Genomic DNA, 6,966 nt, shown 5'->3' on the forward strand with positions numbered 1-6,966 from the left:
TGTGTAAAGTCGACGGAACGCAGGTTTTCCTCTCTGTATACTTTTGCCTTAGTGCTTACTACATCAATACGTTTCTTTATAACACCTGAAAAACTCCCCAGTTCCTTAATGTAAATATCATGCATACCCATATACATGATACAGCCACCACTGACTGCTTTCAAATAATAATAGGAGCAGTGGGTACTCATATGGTTGCATTTTGATCTCTGCCCCAAACATAACACGTTGTATTCAGGACAAAAAAGTGAATTGCTGTTGCCACATTCTTTGCAGAATTAATTTAGAGCCTTGTTTGCAAAACAGGATGCATGTTTTGATTTTTTTTTCTTTGCAGAATCCTTCTTTTCACTCTGTAAATTAGGGTACTATTGTGAAGTAAATACAATGTTGTTGCCTCCATCCTCAGTTTTCTCCTATTCATAGCCATTAAAATCTCTGTAACTGTTTTAAAGTCAGCTTTTGGCGCTCATGGTACAAATCACTGAGCGCGGCTTCCTTTCTCTCCGGCAACTGAGTTAGGAAGGAAGCTTGTATCTTGTATGACTGGGTGTATTGCGAGACATTGGAAACCTCCCTGGTTTTTGTGGTTGAATTTGTGTTTGATACAAAACAACCAACAAACCGAAACAGTCCTGTGTGGCACAAAACCTGACACAGGAACAAACACCCACAAAACACACGTGAAACCCAGGCTGCCTAAGTATGATTCTCAATCAGGGACAACGATTGACAGCTGCCTCTGATTGAGAATCATACCCGGCCGAACACAAACATCCCAACATAGAAAATCACACATAGACAAACCCACCCAACTCACGCCCTGACCAACTAAATAAATACAAGACAAAAGAAAACAGGTCAGGAACGTGACAACCCCATAATGTCAAAGTTGAATTTGGATGGTCGTTGGCTAACACACAATACCCCATAATGTCAAAGTTGGATGGACACTCCTCATTTTTTATTTTATTAATTAAAAATGTAAAGCTCAAATGTCTTGTCAATAGGTATTCAACCACTTTGTTATGTTAAGCCTAAATAAGATCAGCAGTACAAATGTGCTTAACAAGTCGCATAATAAATACCATGGACTCACTCTGTGTGCAATAATAGTGTTTAAAATATTTTTTTAATGCCTACCTCATCTCTGTACCCTATTCATACAATTATTAAGATCCCTTGGTCGAGCAGTGAATTTCAAACATAGATTCAACTGCAAAGACCAGGGAGGTTTTACAATTCCTCACAAAGAAGGGCACCTATTGGTAGATGGGTACAAACAAAATCAGACATTGAATATCCTTTTGAATAAGGTGAAGTTATTAAGTACCCTTTGGATGGTGTATCAATACACCTAGTCACAACGAAGATACAACGTCCTTCCTAACTCAGTTGCCAGAGAGGAAGGAAACCGCTCAGGGATTTGACTGCCTCATCTCTGTACCCCACACGTACAATTATCTGTAAGGTCCCTCAGTCAAGCAGTGAATTTCAATCACAAATTCAACCAGAAAAACCAGGGAGGTTTTCCAATGCCTCGCAATACACCCAGTCACTACAAAGATACAAGCATCCTTCCTAACTCAGTTGCCGGAGAGAAAGGAAGCCGCTCAGTGATTTCGACATGAGGCCAAAGCTGACTTTAAAACAGTTACAGAGTTTAATGGCTATGATAGGAGAAAACTGAGGATGGAGCAACAACATTGTATTTACTTCACAATAGTACCCTAACTTACAGAGTAAAAAGAAGGAATTCTGCAAAGAAAAAAAATTCCAAAACATGCATCCTGTTTGCAACAAGGCTCTAAATTAATTCTGCAAAAAATGTGGCAACGCAATTCACTTTTTGTCCTGAATACAAAGTGTTATGTTTGGGGCAAATCAAATGCAACACAGTACTGAGTACCACTCTCCATATTTTCAAGCATAGTGGTGGCTGRATCATGTTATGGGTATGCTTGTAATCATTAAGGACTGGGGAGTTTTTCAGGGTTATAAAGAAACGTATTGGAGCTAAGCACAGGCAAAATCCGAGAGGAAAACCTGGTTCAGTTTGCTTTCCACCAGGCACTGGGAGATTAATTATCCTTTCAGCAGGATAATAACCTAAAACACAAGGCCAAGAAAACAGTGAATGTTCCTGAGTGGCCGAGTTACAGTTTTGACTTAAATCTATCAACACCTTAAACTTAATGTCGTCTTCTACAAACTTATTTTTCTAATCTCCTCTGTCCAGTGTCTGTGTCCTTGACCCACTTAATCTTTTATTTTTTATTCTAGATATGGCGTTTTTCTTCTGCAACTTTGCCTAGAAACAGAGCCTCCCGGAGTCGCCTATTTCATTAGTGTTTGAGACTGTAGTTTTGCGGATATTATTGTATATGGAAGCTGACCTGTTAGGACTTTGAGGTGTCTTTCTCAAACTACGACACTCTAAGTAACTTGTGCCTTCTTGTCAGTTGCTGCACCGCCTCCCCACTCCTCTTTCATTACTCGGTTCAGTGCCAGTTTGCGCTGTTGTTAAGGGAGAGTGCACAGCATGTACGAGTCCTTCAGTTATTCTTTGCATTTCTCCCAGTGGAATAGCCTTAATTTCTCAGAACAAGAGACTGATGAGTTCGAATAAATTATTGTTTCTGTCCGTTTTTGAGCCTGTAATCAACCACAAATGCTATGTTCCAGATACCAACTAGTCTTAAAGAAGGTAGTTTATTGTTCTTAATCAGAGACACGAGTTTCAGCTGTCACACAATTGCAAAAAGGGTTTTAATGATCAATTGCCGACTTTAAAATGATCAGACTTGATTAGCTAACACAACGTGCCATATGGACACAGATGAGGTTCTGTAATGGCCGCCTGTACGCCTATGTAGACATATTCCATTAAAAAATGAAGCTGTTTCCGACGCTACAATAGTCATTCTACAACATAACAAGTCTACACTGTATTTCTCTGAATCATATTTGATGTTATATTAATGGACAAAATGTTTGCTTTTCGTTCAAAAGACAAGGCATCATTACATAATGACCCCAAACTTGTGAAACAGGCTACGGTGCTGTATTGTTAAATTAGACTAATTCTTATGATTAAATCTGAAAAATTCTAAAACATAGTTTTCACTTCATTATTGTATATTGTGTGTAGATGGTGATACATTTTATTTTTTATTATTAAATTCAGCTGTACACACACAAAATGTGAATAAGTCAATGTATGAATACTGTCTGAAACACGTACCTCATTATAAGATTGCCTTTGTAGAGCAGTATGTCAATCGCAGGTTCTTTAAATTATTTATAAATAATATCATCACAGTTACATACGGGTTTAACTGAAAATAAGTTGAAAAAAGCTATGCTGAGGTCTGTGTTCATTGAATGACTAATAGTTTCAAGCTTTAATCTTTTAAGTCAAATCCACAAGTACAGTGAAATCTTTCTGCAAACTCAAAACCCATCAATGCATATCAATAACAACTGTATTACTAGAAAAATAAAAAAATATGAAGAAACACAATAAGTAATTAAGCAACATACTACACGCTCCAAAAAAATAAAGAACACTTAAAATAACACATCCTAGATTGAATAATGAAATCATTATTATTAAATCACTTTTTTCTTACAAGTGAATGCTGACAACGAAAACATCCAAAAATTATCATGGAATCAATGTATCAACCATGATGTCTGGGATTTATCACACTCAGAAAAAATGGAACCACACTACAGCTATCCAACTTTGACTGTAACTGTCCTATAAAACAAGATCAAAATGAGCCGCTCATAGGGTGTGTGGCCTCCACGTGCTGCGTAGACCTCCCTACACGCCTCGCCTGCTCCTGATGAGGGTGGATGTCTCTGAGGGATCTCCTCCCAGACCTGACAAAGCACCGCCAACTCCTGACAGTCTTGTCAACGTGGCGTTAGTGGATGAGCGAAATAGATCCCAGATGTCTCAATTGGATTCTGGTCTGAGGGGAACAGGTGGCCAGTCCCATAGCATCATGCCTCCTCTGACGAAACTCTGAACACCTCACCACATGAAGTCTAGCATTGTCTTGCATTAAGGAGGAAACCATGGCCAAAACCACACCATCTATGTCTACAAGGTCTAGGATCTCAATCTCCGTACCTACATGGCATCAGGCTACCCTCTGCACGCACATGGACTGTCGCCCCAAAGAAATCCACCCCACACCATGACTGACCCACCCCAAAACCTCATCCTGGGGATGTGCAGGCACAGACGTTCTCCACGGCTCTCCAGTACTTCGTCACTCTGTCACATGTGCTCATTGTTAACCGCTTTCATCTGTAAGCACAGGCCCATGTGGCGAATTGCAATCTTTTCTCTGGCAAATGGCCAAACGTCCTGAGATCACGGTAGTTGCTGTAACACAACCCCCACCTTGGACGCGGGCCCTCATCACCACCCTCATGGAGTCTTTGACCGTTTGAGAAGACAACATGCACATATTTGCATGGGGATGACGTCATTTTGCAGGGCTCTGGCAGTGCCTCTTCTGCCTTCCTCCTTGCGCAAAGGCGGAGTACTCCTGCTGCTGGGTTCGTCGCGTCCTACCGCCTCCCTCCCGTCTTCCTATTACGGGCCTGGTCTCCTGTGCGCCTCCACTGCTCTGAACACTACCGCTGACAGACACAGCAACCTTCTGCCACATCTCGCATGATTCCATCCTGATGACTGCACTTACTGATCCATGTGGGTTTTAGACTCCGTCTCATGCTACCACTACGAGTAAAGCCACCCCAGCATTCAACCGTGCCAACAACATCAGCCCAGGAAGCACATAGAGAACTGAGACAGTGGCTCTGGTCACACTGCAGAACCACTCCATTTATGGAGGTGCTTGCTAATTGCCTATATTTCCACCTGTTGTCTATCCATTTGCACAACACATGCTGAAATTATTGTCAATCAGTGGCTTCCCTAAGTGACAGTTTGATTTCCAGAGGTGATTGACTTGGATTACGTGGTGTTGTTTAAAGTGCTCCCTACTATTTTAGTGAGATGTATATACACGTCAGTTCCAAATACCTATTACCATGTTCAGGAACTGGGTATGAATATATTATTAATTATATCTGATGTATGGATCACAGGTGGGAGAACATGGAATATGTTGAGCACTTGCGCGATTTTTGCAGGTTTCCTGACTTTACAAAGCGGTGTGAGTGTCTGTTATGTTTATCATAGTACACTCCAACTGAGAGACGCGATCTAACAAAATCCACAAATTCACATTGTATGATTTTTAAGTAATTAATTTGCATTTTATTGGCATGACATAAGTATTTGATACATCCAGAAAACGACAATATTTGGTACAAACCTTTTTTGTCAATTACGAGAGATCATACGTTTCCTGTAGTGTCTTGACCGTTTGCACACACTGCAGCAGGAATTTTGGCCACTCCTCCATACAGACCTTCTCAGATCCTTCAGTTGTCGGGCTGTCCGAATACGAGCTTTCAGCTCCCTCCAAAGATTTCTATGGGTTTCAGTCTGGAGACTGGCATAGGCCACTCCAGACCTTGAATGCTTCTTACGAGCCACTCCTAGTTCCTGGCTTGGTTTCGGATGCGTTGTTCTGCTGGAAACCCAGCCACGACGCTATCTTCAATGCTCTTACTGAGAAGGAAGATGTTGGCCAAGATCTCGCGATACATGCCCCAACCTCCCCCTCAATACGCGTGATCAGTCCTGTCCCCTTTGCAGAAAAGCATCCCCAAAAATGAGTTCCACCTCCATGCTACACGGTTGGATGTGTTCTTGGGTGTACTACCATCCTCTTCATTCCTCAAACACCGAGTGGAGTTTAGGACCAAACAAGCTCTATTTTTGTCTCATAACCACAACCTTCTCCATTCCTCCTCTGATCATCCAGATGTCATTGGCAAACTTCAACGCCTGGACATGCGCTGTTGAGCGGGGACCTTGCAGTCGCTGCAGGATATTTAATCCCATGACGGCGTAGTTTACTAATGGTTTTCTTGAGACTGCTGTCCCAGCGCTCATTCAGGTCATGAACCAGGTCCTGCAGTTCGGCTATCCTCACCTTCCCATGATCATTGATGCCCCACGAGTAGATCTTTGCATGGAGCCCCAGACGAGTTGATGACCGTCATCTTGAACTATCTTCCATTTTCTAATAATTCCCAACAGTTTTGCCTTCTTCACAAGCGCTTAGCCTATTGTCCGGTAAGCCCATCCCAGCCTTTGTTTGCAGTCTACAATGTTTATCCCTGCATTCCTTACACACTCTCTGGTCTTGCCATGGTGGAAGTTGGAGTCTGTTTATTGAGTGGGTGCGACAGTGTCCTTTTATACAGGTAACGAGTTCCAAACAGGGCATTAATACTAGTAAGTGAGTGGAGAACGAGCTTCTTAAAGAAACACTAACAGTCTTGAGAGCTTCGGAATTCTACTGGTTGGAGGGATTCAAAACTTATGTCATGCAATTAAAATCGAAATTAATTACTTAAAAATCATACAATGTGAATTTTCTGGATCTATTGTTTTAATTTCGTCTTCCACATTGAAGAGAACCCCAATTGCAGACCTCTACTGCTTGTAATATAAGTAGAAAACCTGCAAAATCGGCAGTGTATCAAATACTTGTTCCCCCACTGTATATATATATAGGGTGAGTGACTAGCAAACATTAATAAGCTAAACAGCGAAGCAGCAGCTGGTATGTGAAGAAAGGCGGGGTGTTTATGTTGCAGTATAAGTATGTGCGAATTTAGTGCTGACAATTATGAGTTGAGAGGTTTGATGAGGGTAGTCCTTGGGGAGTGCATAAACGCTGCAAAAATAAAAGTTCAATAAAATTACAAGGTTAACCTCAGATATCATTAGCTATTTGTTACTATTATCATCCTATTGCTTGGTATAAAAACTTTCAAGAGCCTTTCGTGTCAGACTTATGCACCGTA

This window comes from Salvelinus sp. IW2-2015, linkage group LG30 (assembly GCF_002910315.2).
Source record: "Salvelinus sp. IW2-2015 linkage group LG30, ASM291031v2, whole genome shotgun sequence".
In the NCBI taxonomy this organism is placed as follows: Eukaryota; Metazoa; Chordata; class Actinopteri; order Salmoniformes; family Salmonidae; genus Salvelinus; species Salvelinus sp. IW2-2015.